This window comes from Nicotiana tabacum, chromosome 16 (genome assembly GCF_000715075.1).
Source record: "Nicotiana tabacum cultivar K326 chromosome 16, ASM71507v2, whole genome shotgun sequence".
NCBI lineage: Eukaryota > Viridiplantae > Streptophyta > Magnoliopsida > Solanales > Solanaceae > Nicotiana > Nicotiana tabacum.
This window is the reverse complement of record NC_134095.1, coordinates 79,503,113-79,521,214: the sequence shown is the minus strand read 5'-3', so window position 1 is coordinate 79,521,214 and position 18,102 is coordinate 79,503,113.

Below are 18,102 nucleotides of genomic sequence, written 5' to 3'. Positions count from 1 at the left end.
GTGGTGGGATAGTAAGTATTCTTGTTTTTGTGATCCTTGTTCATATTAAAAAGGATCCCACTTGTGGCAATCTTGTAAAAATATTCCTAGTACCGAGTTGTATGCACCATCTCCATCCTGTACTATTTGTGATGAAAATTGGAATAATTGTCCTAAGTGTTGTTATCCTACTCCAATCCCCTCTTGATTCTAATAATTCTTGTGAGTTTGACAAGAGTAACGAATTGGATGATGTAGAATACGATGTTCGCATTCTTGATATGCACGGGAGATTAGTAGATGAATATGGAGGTTTCCATGCAAAAATTACGAATGAGATGCAACAATTTATAGAAGGAAGAGTTGAATTGGGACAAGAGATCGACTAATTTGGCAGTGCTATTCGCAATTTGGATGCAAATTTGAGTGCAAAGATTGATGCGTGTAACGCCCAACAATTTAGTGATGAGTTGTGTGAAGTTGAAAAAGATCTTCTAGGCCAAATTGAGGAGCTAAAACCAGAATATCAATCACTAGACCATGTTTTTGTTGATGATGCCGAGGTTGAGGGAGTATGTATTACTGAGGATGTAAAAAATGATGCAGTTTTAGAGTTGGTGCGTGTTGGTCCTCATCTACACATTTTTCTACATTATGTTTGGATGAAGACATGGAGATCGAACCTTTGGAGAGATGTAGATGAGGAACAAGACCCTTACATTCTGAAATTTGTGATGCCAAGGAGACAAAACGACATTCCTCACTTAAGGGCCAAGAAGTGCAAGATGCGATATTATTTACTTAGTTCCTTTATTTTTACACCACCGTGCCAGAAATGTAACAGAAAAATTGATGCAAAATTGGGGGCGCAATTCATATCCTCAAAGTGGAAGGAAAAGTGGTGAAAGTGATGACGTCGTGCCGCGACGTTAAATCAAGCGCTTGTTGGGAGGAAACCCAATTTTATTTTTTATTTTTTACTTTTAGTTATTTTTTTATTGTGTTATTTCTTTTGTAGTATTATTTTTGTGTTTTGTAGGAGTAGGAATATGGATTCAAAGGCAATAGGCATGTAAAAAATCGAGCAGGTGGTTGAAACTGAGTGTGAGGTACTCGCACAAAGGATCATACTCGGGAGAAGTCTGAGTATCCCATGAGCTGCTAATACTTCGGCCTTTGGCTCACCAGGGAGTCTTTTTTACCCTCTTGTTATTTATAGTATGCATTGAGGACATTGCACAATTTTAAGTGTGGGGCGAAGAGATTGTTTGTGTGAGATTTTGTGCTATCTTAGCTTAGTTGTAGTACTCGTTCTTAGTGTAGTAGTTTTTTGTCAACAAAATATATATAGAAAAATTGGACTTTTCCAGACGTTGGATCTCATTCGACAGGTTTCTTGAGGGATTTAAGTCTAAAGGAAAAGGACAAAAAGATTTTCTTTGTAGCTAGTGTAGTAATTCCCCCTTGGTTTTTCTTTGTGCCGCGGTTCTTTTCCAATGATTTTGTTTGAACCAGGTGTAGTTAGTTATTTTTTTAGAACTAGGAAAACTTGTGCTGAGAATTGAAAAACAATATCTTCTAACTTTGTCATGCCTTGAGAATAGTGAGTACTTTGGTTGTGACACTTATGCTCAGTTTTTGACTCTTGTATAAGTACCTTAAATCGAATGATCTTAACTTTGCTTAACTTCTTTGACTAGAGTGTCTTGATGAGTCCAATCTTGAGTGAGTTATGTGCCATATGTGTGTAAGGTTTTGTGTTATTTTGTGCATTGCATTTGATGTCTAGAACTTGCCCAGTGTGTTTGCAAAGCAAAATAGTAGTTTTGTTCAGTTTTGGAAGTGATATATGCGTACTTTGTTAAGCCGAATATATATATTTTATCCGCCTAATTGTTATGTATCATAATTAAGCCCTTTGAGCCTGTAATCCTGTTTCTTTGGCAACCACATTACAAGCCTTACCCATTTGTTTGAATTATCCATGTATTTGAACCTTTTCACCTCTCATGAGCACTTGAATTATTATGAACTTTGTAAAAGTTAAAGTGTGGGGTGGTTGGTTTGACTTTTGGGTAGAACTAATGAAATAAGGAGAAATGTACACTGTTTTGAAAAAAGTAAGAGCCACTTGAAAAAATAAAAATAAAAAATAAAATATAGTTATATTGCCGTGAAAAATATTCCTTGATAAGTGGTGACTCTTGATGTAATTGTGCTTAAAGAAGTATTGGGTAATATACATTGATGTGAATGTGGAGTTTTGGTTTGACATAAGTGGGGTTTTAAATGTTAAAGTGTATGTATTAAAGTGCTTATGGAGGTGTAGTCACTATTATATCTAAATGTATCCTACCCGTCCTTCAGCCTACATTACCAAATAAAGTCCTACTTGATCCTAGACTGTATAAGCTCGATTAGTAGAGTATTACACTACGGGCAAGTCTATGGTGCATCTTTTGTGGCATATGAATGTTATTTCTGAGAGTGAGTGAATTCTTTCTATCTTGGGTTCCTAAGTGTTCTTAAATTTTATTATGTGGAACTACTTTCTTTTGTTGTGTGAGGGCACTTGATAGGAAAGGTAATTTCAGTGACCTCTACGTTAGAGTAACTGGGTGAGTTGCGAGTAATGTGTGGTACTTGTAAGTCAAATCTTGAGGTGAAGATGTTACACTCTTGTGCTTAGTCTATTTTAAATATTCTTGGTGTGATGAGTTATGCGAATTGTTTAAAAAGGTCGTGTCTATTTAAAGACTAGTTTGATTGCTCGAGGACGAGCAATGGTTTAAGTGTGGGGTGTTGATGATAGGCTATAATTGTATATTTTAGTCGCTTATTACACTCTAATTTACTGCACTTTAATTGAGTTTGAGCTTTAATCGCTAGTGTTTTGCACTAAATATGTATTTTATGCCTTGTAGGAGTGATTTTGATCTATGTAGGCATTATGGAATGAATTTAAGTGATTTTGAGTTTTGATGTCAGAGTAAAATCCCAAGGAATTAAGTCGGGGTCGCGTTCGGGGATCAACGGATGATAGTTAAGAATGAAATAAAGAATCGAGCGGGCATACGACGCATTGTCTAGTAAAATGCACATAACGTTTTGCTCAGAACTCCGTTTGCGCTCCACAATATATCGTTGGAAAGCTATTTGAAAGAGCTACAACTTGTATGTTTTGCATTGTTGCAAATTCACACTACCACGCCACATGGGGCGCAGCAGTGTAAAAACTGGCATGACAAGAAAAATGAATGGTTGTTGAGAATCTCCACTAGCGTGGCGGAGGGTGAGGTGCACCTGTACAAATTTTACAGAGCCAAAGTCCTATTTCACACAGGAAAGAGTATTTCGTCTGGGCCTGATCGAGGTCAACCCTGTACTACTATTAAGTAGCAAGAGAGGTCGAAGCAGCTTTTACCTGAGAAGGTCGGGATCGATTTCTACAGGGAGCTAGATATTGGAGTTGAGTTCCTATCTAAATGAGAGTTGTGTATTTGTTCCTAATTGCATTTCTGAACATTTTTGGTTTTGCTATTAATTCTAATTTTATAATGCTACAATGCTAAATTAGGCTAAGTAAAGCTAATATTAAACTATTGAGAGTTGATCAAATAGATAAAAGGCACTAGGGTAGTGACTTTCTCCTAGGTGGTCAATTGACGAATTCTTGAGTCTAAAGCTAGATTGTCATATTTGGGGAGTATGATATAACCATTGCACGATTCTACTCACTCTATACCTCTTAGTTGTTCGAGTGATTTTGCCTGAATTGACTTTCTCAAGACCAATTGGGTATGCAAATTTGTGCAAGCAATCAAGGTTCAAGTTGGGTATTACTATCTCTAGGTTTAACCCTTTAATTGGGTCTATCAATCTCTTGAATACGCCTCAATTCCTTGTTGGACTAATTTCATGGACTTAAGCACTCTTTCTCAAGAAGAGCCAAAGTCTACTAGGCATAAACTAGTGTTTGCAACCACTAATTCAATATTAAAACCCTAAATTAGTCCAAATATCAAACACCCATAGACAATGAAGCATCAAAACACAAGACCCATCAATTACCCATACTAGGGTTGAGCTACAACCCTAGCTAATGGGTCTAGCTACTCATAATTGGAGAAGAAAACAAAGAAATAAATGAAAATAAGCCCATAATAATTAATTACTAAATAAAACTTGAAGATTCAATGTTGAAACTAAGCTAAAATTACTCAAAATGGTAAAAGAGAAGAAGTCACGAGCGCAGCTCTGTCCCAAAATCTATCTGATGACCTAAAAATGGGAAAAGAAACTATTTATACTAGGCTAAAAATTCAGGACAAAAATACCCATGCGGGGCTAGTGTAGACCGCACAAAATCGAGTGTGGCCACACTAAGGCTCTTGGTTTGATTAATCTGCTCTCTGAACTTGGATTTTGCGGACCACACAAAATCAAGTGCGGCCGCGGTGGCTCCTATTGCGGTCCGCACAAAAAGGACCGCGGACCGTATTAGCTAGTTCCTCCAAAATGCCACCTCTCTTAAACTTGGCTCTACGGACCGCACGAAATCGAGTGCGGCCGCAATGAACCCAATGCGGACTGCACAAAACCCTTTGCGGAAAAGCATCCTCTCTGAACTTCATCTTTGCGGACCGCACAGAATGGTGTGCGGCCGCACTGACCCTGTTTGACGGAGCTTGATATTGTCTTGGTACTTGTGCAAGTTTCACTCCTTTTTGAGCTGGTTTTTGACACCTTGTCACCTTGTTGATCAAACCTGCAATCAAGCACAACTTGTGAGCCTTTGGGATTATTTTGTGCACATTTCTAATCAAAACTTAAGCAAGAAGGAGTGTAAAATGCATCATTATCCCTAGTTATCAACTCCCCCAAAATTAAGCTTTTGCTTGTCCTCATGCAAACAAAATAAGACCCACCCCTTAAAAGAAAATCCAAGAAAATTCAGCTGTCCTAAAGTGACCTCATCTAGCATCAATTGGGACTAACAATTGCCCTCAATTTAAATGAACCATTAACAACATTCACTCTTTTAAACATCAGGATTTAGTATGATACAAGAGCATCAAGAGTTGACTCAATACATCAAAAAAACTATTTCTATTACTTTGGTCATTGTGGAACCCAAACTCACACATCTTCAGCTCTCCCTAAGCAAACTTCACTTTTAGGATAGTGGCACTCAAAACGAGGTTAATAGAACTACACTCATCTCTCTCAAGGAAAAGTCACAAGTCCGGCTCTAAGTACCATATGCTTGCCCCTTATGTAAGTCACCAGTAATGAAAGTTTCATTCAACTCAAGATCATATAGGGCTTTTGTAGAGACATAGTAAAGGCTTTTGGTTCAGGGTAGGAAATGTTTGGTCTAAGTAGGTTCCATCTTCCCTTTAACACTTCTTTTGCTTCATTTTGGCGTACATTCACTTGCCTTTTTTTAAAAGTCATTTCACTTCTTTCTAAGGGGTTAGAGAGACACAATGTTGTTCATTTCAAATCTTTTCTCCTTTCTCAACTTTCCACTCCTTCTATTCTTTGCTTTTATTGAATCCCTTCACTCATTTCTACTTTGAACATTCTTTTTGTCTTTTTGCTTTTCTTTCTTTTTTATTGCCTTTCTTTTTCTTCATTTTGTAACTTTTTACCACTTTGTTGAAATCCTCATCTCTCTCCCCAAACTTATACTTTTGCCATGCGCTAAGGAAAGATCGAGTTCCAAGAGAGGGTATCTTTTAGAAAGTGTAAAGGCTTGTATCATGGTTCTTGAAGGAAAAAGGTCTAAGACTCAAAAGGATTGACTAGGGATTTTATCATTGGTAGGCTATGGAAGTGTTCAAGCTGAAAAGAGCCACCCGGTTGACATGCCATCTATCATTGAGAAGAGCCACCCGGTTCACACAAATTGCACCTTTGGAAAGAACCGTGGCATTAAGAAAACCAAAGGTTTATTGCAAAAACTCAAAACAAGAAGCTACGAGTATAAAATAAGAAGCTAAGAAAAGGAAAAATGCGGAAAGTAGAATGAATATGTAAAAGAGGGGATTTAATCGAATATACAATAGAGGAGATGAATATATGCAATGAAACGTAACTTATATATACAGACCCAAGGTAAAAAGTACGAAAAATGTAATGAAATGCTGAAATTATATACATATCAAAGATAAAAGAAAGAAAGAAATCATTCATATATACAGTCATCCAAATCCAAGTAGGGCCTACCTACTCAAATGAAAGCTGACATTGTCCTCAATGCCAACTAAGCAAAATAAGCACCAAAAATAGAGGAAAGAGGATACAGAAACTCCCTATGGGCCGTCCGTCAGCATGGGATCCTGAGTGGTCCCTGGATCCTATATATGCTTGGGAACCTGAGACTGGCTCCCTGTGACCTGTGGCTATGCTGCTGGGACCTGGGCTGCATCCTGTGGATGACTGGAGGAAGTCTCCAGTGGGTCTGCTAACTGGATAACTGCATCATCTGACTGGGGGATCACCCTCTTCCTCTTAGGAGGCCTCTCAGACTGCTCTGGCTGGGGATGGGCTGGTGGCACAGGGTCATGTAGTAGCAAATCCAAAGGCAGGTGATCTGCCTTCAATATCTCCACCTCGACCCGTAACTCTTTCACGGACTCTTTGGAAGCCCTAGTCTTCCTCATCTTCTTTGCCTCCCTAGAAAGCTCCTTGAGATCCTTTCTGTACGAATCAACAACGTTCGTGAGCAATTTCTGGTTCTCAAGGATCTTCTTCTGGTTGTCCAGAAGATCCTTGAGAGTGTCCTCAATGGACTGTGGGACCTATGGATGAGGAGGAGCTGACTGAGCTGCCATAGTAGTAGATAATACAGACAGCTTAGAAGTAGCTGTCTGCATCTAGTTGTTGATGCTAGTGAGGGCCTAGCTCAAATGGTAGGCAGTAAATGGATAGGCAGTGGTGGAGGGTATATCTAGCTCTGCTGAAGTGGAGGGAGGTTGTGGAGTAGTCACTACCACTACTGGCTCTTTAGACTATCCAGTTGAAGTAGTGGATTTCCCCTTGAAGTGCTTGCCCTTAGGGTTGTCATTACCCTGTAGGCTATACCACGAGATATGTGTCTTTGCCTTCACTTTCACGTCAAATCTGCGCTTCTCCATATTTTGGTCCTTCAGGTACATGGTTAGGAAGTTGGGGAATGGGTAAGACCTGTCACACTCATTCACTACCCGTGTAATGACCCGGGACATCACATTCCCGACATTGATCGGGTACCCCGCCATGATGGATGCTACTAAGATCACCCGGTGAATTAGGAGTGAGTTGTCATGGGTGGTAGGATCTAGCTTTCTGCACACAAATGTCTCCCACCCCTTCGCCTCGAAGTTCAATATCCTCCTCAGTATCTTCACCCCCGCAGTCAACCACTCGGGGGTGGTACCTGGGATTGCCAAGTACTCCGTCAACCACGGACGAGCTTCTTCGCCCAACTTCATTTTATTCAATTACATGGACTCATCCTCCTTCATGAATCCCAAATAGTCATTAATAGTCTTGCCATCAAACTTCACTTTCAGATTCCGCACTTTGGTAACCGTGGTACCCTTTTTGATGTGGGACACGTTGGTGTAAAATTCTTTCACCAAGTGCTCATTGGCGTCATCCACTTGCCCTATGAAGTAGTCCCATCCAGCTCTTTCTCTGAATTGCCTCAACATATTGGGATTGTGAGGCAAAATATCCCGGGTGAGAATTTTTCTCTCAAGTATTAACCTCTTTTCTGGCCACCACTCTCTGAGTTTGTGGTAGGCTATCTCACTGACGAACCGTTCCTCCCATGCCTCCGGGTTCCTAGTCCGCACAACCCCACCAACTTGAGGCTCACCCCCTTCTGCTTCTTCCCCTTCTTCTGCTACTGCATCCTCTCCGGATAATGAAGCTGTAGGAGAGGTGGAGTATTCATTTTCTCTACTGGCAGCTGAGCCCTCAGATGACTCAGAAGATACGCACACTGAAGCTTGGGCAGTGGGGGAAAGTGGAGGTGTATCTCTTAACCTGTTTCTCTCCGGCCAGTCAGGAATGTACTCTGGCACGAAGTCTGATGATATATCCTGGGAGGGCTCATACTCACTCCCTGACTAGTCAATGGCCCTGTTTGCAGCTTTTAAAATCTTCCTTATGTTTTTTATGTTTTGACGGGCTTGTGGGTAAACTTTATCATCTTTTGTTTCCCACCCTGGGAGGACTCTCCTCTTCTTGGTTTTTAGCACCTTTACCTCTTGATTTTACCATTGTCTGCAAACAACATTCATTCAGACTTTGTTAGTATCCAGAAAAACAATGCAATACACAATTGCAGAAAAAATGTTGTAGACAATTTTAAACTTACAAAGTGAGGACCGTACAAAATGCAGTGCGGCTGCAAAGAGGCCATTGCGGACCGCACAAAATCCATTGCGGTCCACACAGAGGTGGGGTTCAGACTACTCACTCTCTGAAACTATGCACCGCGGACCAAACAAAATGCCAATGTGGTCCGCATTGAGGCACCGCGGACCAAACAAAATGCAATGCGGCCGCAGTCCTCACTTATTAGAATGCAGAACATAGTTCACCGCTGTCCGCACTAAATGGCATTGCAGGCCGCACAGAGGCACCGCGGACCGCACAAATTCCACCACGGTCCGCACTGAGTACCCAGTAGCAGCACCAACCTAAGGTTCATGATTTGTTCAATTTTAGTCCACTTTTTCACCTATTGAAGAGTCCCTAAGTGTTGGTTCAGTCTTTTAACTACCTAATCCTAATTAACACAGTATTTTAACTACCCTAAGCTACAAAATCGAAGGGAAATGGGAAGGGAAGAAGAAGAACTAATAAAAATTCAAAAAAAATACATAAACTAAACAACTAAGAAGAAGTTAATGTTACCAGAGATGAGATGAATTGCTGAGTAATGAACTTGAGCAGTTAATTTTGTGCAGATTAAAGAAATGAACAGTGTATTTTTGTGTTTTGAGAGTGAAAAGTTCAAAAGGGAGGACCTCAAGTCCTATTTATAGAAAAAGGTCCTGGAGCCCAACTTACCTACCCACCGCGGACCGCACAAAATGGCACCGCGGTCCGCATTTCTCAAAACCATAGGGCTCAGACAAGTCAACCACTGCGGTCCGCATAAAATGCAATGCGGCCGTAGTGGACCACCGCGGACCGCAAAAATGCAATGCGGCCACGGTGGTAAACTTCAGAGAACCCCAACTTTTTTAAATCACTAGTGCGGTCCTCATTGATTTCTTGCCTCTGCACTGAGGTCTTTGCGGCCGCACAAAATGGCAGTGCGGTCCGCATTGACAACTTCAGAGAGTGGTCATTTTTCCAACTTTTTTCCTGCATTGCTTCAACACAATCCTATATCATCTCACAACCAGTCAGTCCAAAAATAAATCCTACACTACAATGAAATTCAAAGAAAAATAAGAAGAAAAATACATAGGTTGCCTCCCAAGAAGCGCCTGATTTAACGTCGTGACACGACGCAAGTTACCATCAAATCATTTGAGATGAAGAAGTTCCACCACGTGGCTTTCATCAATTTTTCCCAAGTAGTGCTTGACCCTGTGCCCATTCACTCTGAAAACTTCCCCATTTTTGCTCTTCAAATCAAGTGCACCAAACTGGGTCACAAACACCACTTCAAAAGGTCCACTCCATTTTGACTTAAGCTTTTTCGGAAACAAACGTAACCGAGAGTTGAATAAGAGAACCAAGTCACCAACTTTGAACTCCTTGCCACGAGCATATTTATCATGAAGGTACTTCATCTTGTCCTTGTACAAGGACGAACTGGAGTAGGCATGAAATCAGAATTCATCAAGTTCATTAAGTTGCTCCACACGAAGATTTGCTGCCACATCCCATTCAAGATTTAATTTCCTCAAAGCCCACATGGCCTTGTGCTCTAACTCAACCGGTAGATGGCAAGCTTTCCCAAAAACCAACAGATACGAAGACATACCAATCGAGTCTTTAAGAAGTCCTATAAGCCCATAGAGCACCATCCAACTTCTTTGACCAATCGATTCTATTTGCATTGATCGTCTTTGACAATATACTCTTGATTTCCCTGTTTGAAACTTCAACTTGGCCACTTTCTTGAGGATGATAGGGAGTAGAAACTTTGTGGTTGACACCATACTTTGCAAGCAAAGTGTCAAAAGCTTTATGCAAAAATGAGACCCTTCATCACTTATGATTGCACGAGGAGTGCCAAACCTTGTAAAAATACTCTTTTTGAGAAATGCAACAACACTCTGGGACTCATTGTTGGGTTAAGCCACGGCTTCAACCCACTTTGAAACATAGTCAATCGCCACAAGAATGTATGTGTTCCCACACGAGCTAACAAACGGGCCCATAAAATCAATGCCCTATACATCAAAAATATCAACCTTAAGAATGGTATTGAGAGGCATCTCATCTTTCTTCGAAATTCCACCCACTCTTTGACATTCGTCACACCTCTTCACAAGTTCACTTGCATCTTTGTACAAAGTTGGCCAATAAAACCCACAACTAAGAACTTTGGAAGTCGTCCTCGCCCCGCTATGATGGACATCATAGGGAGAGGAATGACAAGCCTCCAAGATACTCAATTGCTCTTCCTCCGGGGCACACCTTCGGATCATACCATCCGCGCAAATCTTGAACAAGTACGGTTCATCCCAATAGAAATCCAAACTATCCCGTTTGAGCTTCTTCCTTTGGTTAGAAGAGATCTCACACAGGATTATACCAGTCATAAGGAAATTAGCAATGTCCACAAACCATGGCATACCATTCGCCGACACCGAAAGGAGTTGTTCGTCGGGAAATGAGTCATTGATCTCTAGGCTATCATGAGGCCTCCCCTCCTCCTCCAAGCGGGACAAGTGGTCCGCCACTTGGTTTTCACTACCCTTCCAGTCCACAATCTCCAAATCAAACTCTTGAAGTAACAAGACCCATCACATGAGTCTAGCTTTGGAATCCTTCTTCGTCATCAAGTACCAGAGTGTGGAATGATCGGTATGGACTATGACCTTGGCACCCATAAGATATGACCAAAATTTCTCCATTGCGAACACAATAGCCAAAAGTTCTTTCTCGGTCACTGTGTAGTTCACTTGAGTGTCATTCATTGTCTTGCTCGCATAGTACACCGGGTGAAACATTTTGTTTACTCTTTGACCCAAAACCGTCCCAACCGCAACATCGCTCACATCACACATTAGCTCAAAGGGCAAGCTCCAATTAGGTGCAGTAATGATAGGAGTGGTGGTCAACTTATGCTTGAGAAGTTCAAAGGCTTGCATACATCTCTCATCGAACACAAACTTGGCATCCTTTTCCAATAACTTGCACAAGGGGTTCACTACCTTCGAAAAGTCTTTGATAAATCTCCGATAGAACCCGGCATGCCCAAGAAAACCTCTAACTCCCTTGACAGAGGTAGGGAGGGAGCCTTAAAATCACATCAATTTTTGCTTTGTCTACCTCAATACCGTGCTTTGAAATTTTATGCCCAAGAACTATGCCCTCTTCCACCATGAAGTGGCATTTCTCCCAATTACGAACAAGATTAGTTTCATCACAACGGGCCAAAACTCTATCAAGATTTTTCAAACACTCATCAAATGAATCACCCACAACACTGAAGTCGTCCATGAACACCTCTAAAATATCTTCCACCATATCAGTGAAAATGGCCATCATACACCACTGAAATGTAGCCGGTGCATTACACAACCCAAAAGGCATCCAAGAAAAAGCAAAGGTGCCATATGGACAAGTGAATGTGGTCTTCTCCTGATCTTCCGGAGCAATCAAGATTTGGTTGTACCTAGAATACCCATCCAAGAAACGGTAAAAGGCACGCCCAACAAATCGGTCTAACATCTGGTCAAGAAAAGGCAATGAAAAGTGATCCTTGCGGGTCACTTTATTCAACTTGTGGTAGTCCATGTATACCCTTCAACCAGTGATGGTTCTGGTAGGAATCAACTCATTTTGTGACTTTGCAACCACAGTCATGCCACCCTTCTTCGGTACACATTGCACCGACGAAGTCCAAGAGCTATCAGAAATGGGGTACATAACCCTGGCATCCAACCACTTGATCACCTCCTTTTTCACAACTTCTTGCATTGCTTCGTTCAACCTGCTTTGATGTTCCAAGGAAGGCTTTGCATAATCTTCCAGAATAATCTTGTGCATACAGAATGCGGGGCTTATCCCCTGAATATCAGCTAGAGTCCATCCAATTGCCTTTTTCCGCTTTTGAAGCACCGCCAATGTGGCATTAACCTGCATGTTATTAAGACAAGAGGAAAGAATAACTGGAAAAGTAGAACTAGGGCCTAAGAACTCATACCTGAGGTGTGGAGGCAACGACTTCAACTCCAAAGATAGTTTCTTTGGTGGAGTCTTCGGATTCAACCTGCTTTGGTGGAGGCAACGACTGCATGTTGGTGGAGTCTTCGGATTCTCAAGTTCCAAAGATAGTTTCCTAGGTTCATAAGAGTAAGAGCGCATCCCATATAAAGTATTCACACACTCCACTCGGCCCTCATCATCATTGACATCAAGATTCAACAATATGGCCTCTAGAGGGTCCTCCATATTGATCATTGCACTGGTATCATCAACTATCACTGTCGTGACAAGGTTCACAAAAGAGCACACCTCGGAACTATTGGGCTACTTCATTGACTTGCACACGTGAAAGACCACTTTTTCATCACCCCACCCGGAAGGTGAGTTCCCTGCTTCCACATCAACTAAGGCCTTCCCAGTAGCAAGGAAAGGTCTCCCCAATATGATTGGAACTTCATAATATACCTCACAATCCAAGATCACAAAGTCAGCTGACAAGATAAATTTGTCCACCCGGACAAGGACATTATCAATAATACCCAATGGTCTCTTCATCGTTCTATCCACCATTTTCAATCTCATGGACGTCGGCCTCGGTTGCCCAATACCCAAAGTCTTGAAAACTGAGTAGGGTATCGAGTTGACACTTGCCCCCAAATCACATAGAGCCTTAGCAAAGTCTGCACTCCCAATGGTGCAAGAAATGGTGAAAACACCAGGATCTTCAAGCTTCGGGGCCATTGAATGCAGTATTGCACTAACTTGGTGAGTCATCTTTATAGTTTCACAATCCATGGATCATTTTTTTGTCACCAAGTCCTTCATGAATTTAGCATAGCCAGGAATTTGTTCAAGAGCCTCCACCAAAGACACATTAATGGATAAGCTCTTCATCATATCAATGAACTTTTTAAACTAATTCTCATTTTTATGCTTCGCGAGCCTTTGAGGATAAGGTAGAGGTGGCCTTGGAAAAGGAGCCTTGGCTTTTGGCACAACCGGCTTCGGCATGTCTACTACATGTTCCCTAGACGGGTTCACGTCATTTTGAGTTTCCACCTCGGCATCTTGAATATCAATCCTCACTTCTTCATTCATATTCTCATCAATCACATTTTCAACCACCAAAGGAACTTCATTTTCTTGCAACTCAACTTCATCACTCAAAATTTGCTTTTGTTGGAGGCATCTACATCACCGCCTCGTCCACTCCTTGTAGTTACTGCCATAACATGATTGTTACCACCCTTTGAGTTTACTATCGTATCACTTGGTAGAGCACCTTTAGGGCGAGTATTCAAGGACTGTGAGATTTGGCCTAACCGAACATCCAAATTTCTAATTGAAGTATTGTGGGAAGACAACTGAGCATCGGAATCTGCACTCTTTTTCATCATCTATTCGAACATCATTTCAATTCTTCCCATGTCATTGCTGGAAGAACTAGGGCCTTGGGATGGAAATAAGGGTGGATTGTTTGGTTATTGGTACATTGGTGGCCTTTGAAATCCTTGCCCCCGGTTTCTTTGGTTGCCATTGTTCCACCTTCCTTGATTGTTGTTACCACCCCTGTTGCTGTTGTTCCCATTCTAATTACCCTGATTATTCTGATTATTGTTCTAATTGCCCCAGTTGGAGTTTTGGTTGTTGTTCCCCAAATTACCATTGCCTTGTTGTTGTTGATTGCCCGAATTGCCTTGGGATCTCCATTGTTGTTGGTTGGAAGAATTTCCCCTTTGGCCTTGATAATTGTTCACGTATTGCACCTCTTCATTCTGCCCATCATAACTATCATCTTGGAATCCACCACAATCATTGTCAAATTACTATGAATTCCCTTGGTTCTGTTGACCTCTTTATCTTCTTTTGTTGACTAGCATGTTGACACCCTCCATAGCATTTATTTGGCGAGGATTTTGAACTTGTTGCAACTGTGCCTTTGCTAGTTGGTTCATTGTAGTTGTCAACTCAGCTATAGCCTGCCCATGATCATGTAACTACTTCTGCAAATGAGTGACCGTGGGGTCACCCTGGGGCACATTGACTCTACTTTGCCAAGCAGAAGAAGTGTCAGCCATCTCGTCAAGAATGTCACAAGCCCCATCATAAGACAGCTTCATGAAGTTTCCCCCAGCAAGTTGGTTCACTATGCATTGGTTTGTTGTGTTAATGCCCTGGTAGAAGGTCTGCTAGATCATTGCCTCAGTCATATCATTGTTGGGGCATTCCTTCACCATTGTTCTATAAAGCTCCCAAATCTCATGCAAAGGTTCGGTGGGTTCCTGCTTAAAAGCTAAGATCTCATCTCTCAATGCTGCCATATGCCCCGCTGAGAAATTTTTTGCAATGAACTTGTCTGCCAACTCATCCCAAGTAGTGATAGAATGGTTGAGAAGCCACTCAAGCCAATCTAATGCCTTCCCTCTAAGTGATAATGGGAAGAGTCTCAACCGAAATGCATCCTCGGACACATTAGTTTGCTTGCTCCCCCAACAGGTATCCACGAACCCTTAAGATATTTGTAAGCATTTTGATTGGCAGCGCCCATGAAATACCCACGCTACTCCAGCAATGTCAGCATCACATTGGTAATTTGAAAATTGCCCGCCCGAATCTAGTGCGGGACAATTGCACTTGCATAGCCTTGGTTTGGAAGCACTCGATGACCTACTCTTGGAGGTTGCGGGGAAGGGTCTGGAATATTATCATTGGCCTGGCGGCCTCTCCTTTGTCCTTGAGGTACAATAGGGACCTCATTTTCAACATTATCATCTACTTCCTCCCCCGGCGGAAGATCTCCAAGAGGTGCGTTGTTTAAGTTTGCTGCCATTTTGTACCTGAAGTTGTGACACACACAAATTAGTAACATGAAAGGAAAGAAGAGCAATACATAAAACTATTTAGATAGATATCCAAAACCGTTAGCTCCCCGGCAATGGTGCCAAAAAGTGATCGATGCCAACCATGTAACTATTAAGTAGCAAGAGAGGTCGAAACAGCTTTTACCTGAGAAGGTCGGGATCGATTTCCACAGGGAGCTAGATATTGGAGTTGAGTTCCTATCTAAATGAGAGTTGTGTATTTGTTCCTAATTGCACTTCTAAACATTTTTGGTTTTGATATTAATTCTAATTTTATAATACCACAATGCTAAATTAGGCTAAGTAAAGCTAAGATTAAACTATTGAGAGTTAATCAGTTAGATAAAAGGCACTAGGATAGTGACTTTCTCCTAGGTGGTCAATTGACAAATTCTTGAGTCTAAAGCTAGATTGTCATATTTGGGGAGTATGATATAACCATTGCACGATTCTACTCACTCTATACCTTTCGGTTGTTCGAGTGATTTTGCCCGAACTGACTTTCTTATGACCAATTGGGTATGAAAATTTGTACAAGTAATCAAGGTTCAAGTTGGGTATTACTATCTCTAGGTTTAACCCTTTAATTGGGGCTATCAATCTCTTGAATACGCCCCAATTCCTTGTTGGACTAATTTCATGGACTTAGGCTCTCTTTCTCAAGAAGAGCCAAAGTCTACTAGGCATAAACTAATATTTGCAACCACTAATTCAATATTAAAACCCTAAATTAGTCCAATATCAAACACCCATAGACAATGAAGCACCAAAAAACAAGACCCATCAATTATCCACACTAGGGTTAAGCCACAACCCTAGCTAATGGGTCTAGCTACTCATAATTGGAGAAGAAAATAAAGAAATAGATGAAGATAAGCCCATAATAATTAATTACTAAATAAAACTTGAAGATTCAATGTTGAAACTAAGCTAAAATTACTCAAAATGGTAAAAGAGAAGAATTCACGAGCGCAGCTCTGTCCCAAAATCTATCTGATGACCTAAAAATGGGAAAAGAAACTATTTATACTAGGCTAAAAATTCTTGACAAAAATACCCCTGCGGGGCTAGTACGGACCGCACAAAATCGAGTGCAGCCGCACTAAGGCTCTTGGTTTGATTAATCTGCTCTCTAAACTTGGCTTTTGCGGACCGCACAGGATCGAGTGCGGCCGCGGTGGCTTCTATTGCGGTCTGCATAAAAAGGACCGCAGACCGCATTAGTCAGTTCCTCCAAAATGCCACCTCTCTGAACCTTGGCTCTGCGGACCGCACGAAATTGAGTGCGGCCGCAATGAACCCAATACGGACTACACAAAACCCTTTGTGGCCTGAAAATCATCCTCTCTAAACTTCATCTTTGCGGACCGCACAGAATGGTATGCGGCGGCACTGGCCCTATTTGACTGAGCTTGATCTTGTCTTGGTACTTGTGCAAGTTTCACTCCTTTTTGAGCTGGTTTTTGACACCTTGTCACCTTGTTGATCAAACCTGCAATTAAGCACAACTTGTGAGACTTTGAGACTATTTTGTACACAATTCTAATCAAAACTTAAGGAAGAAGCAGTGTAAAATGCATCATAATCCCTAGATATCAAGGCCCAACCCTACTTGGTATAAATACATATAAAAACGCTATTTCGAGGACTTTTGACACATCTTAGACCTAGGGAGACTATTTTGGACAGATTTTAGACCTAAGGAGAACACACCACGCTTTGGTGGAGGCTTCTAACTAGTTTTTCTTCTCTTCTCTTCTTTTAATCTCATAGTTTATTAGTTCTAGAGTTTTGTTGTGGTTTGAAACTTGAATTGTTCTTATTATTTTATCATATTGGTTTATTTATTTAATCTTGCGCTTAATTATTTGATTGCTTGATCACCAATTGAATACTATCTACGAATCTAGGATTGAACTCGGGAGAGGGAATTCTAGATTGCATATAAAATTGAGTAGAGAAAGATCTTAACTCTGAGAAGGGATGAGGGCGCGGATTTGTGGTTAGGATAGGAATATACCTAATCGCCTTGCTTGGTTACTATACAGGAATTATTAATGCGTTCTTGTTAATTCTAATTCCATAGGAATATAGGCATTAGATTAGCTTGAATAGGCGAGTTGTACTTCGGGAGAAGGCTACGAGCAATATTAACACTATCAATCAATAAATCAGATAAATTAATTAGACGATTTAAGTGGAAAACTCAACGGAATTGTTAGCTAACCCATAGCTCTAGAATATTCACTCACATTGAATTCGACTTTAAGTTTGTCGTTATTTTCTTTAATCTCTTAATTTTTTAGTTTAGATTAGTTTTAGTTAAATATTCATACGTTAGGATTCGCTTGAATAGATTAATTGTGTGGTTTAGTTTAGTTGATAGTGAATCACAAGTCCTTGTGGGTACGATATCTGGACTTATATCCTATATTACTTGTTGACCACGTATACTGTTACGCGGTGCCTTCCTGATATTCCTTGGAAGGGCGACGCAAGGCTAAGCAACTGATGTCAGTGTAGTTATTGTCCGCCAATTGAGGTCCCCTCCGTACGCTAGACTAGATTGTCAGTGCCGTATGGGAAAACCAATGTCAAAAGAAATCGAGAGAACAAAAATGAGAATTGAGAATGAAAGAAAGCTTGATTGCATTAATGAAAGCTATTACAGAAAGGAAATGCGGTGTCGAGGGGGAGATACACCAGTACAGAGAATTATTTGCTTGCTAGAAAGTTTGATTGCTTGATCCCCCTAATAATGCTTTAAAAAAATAAACCAAAGCTACAAGTAGACTTGATTAAGCTAGAGAAACATAATGGAAGTACATGGAATAAAACTACTCTATATTTACAATGAAAAGGACTTAGT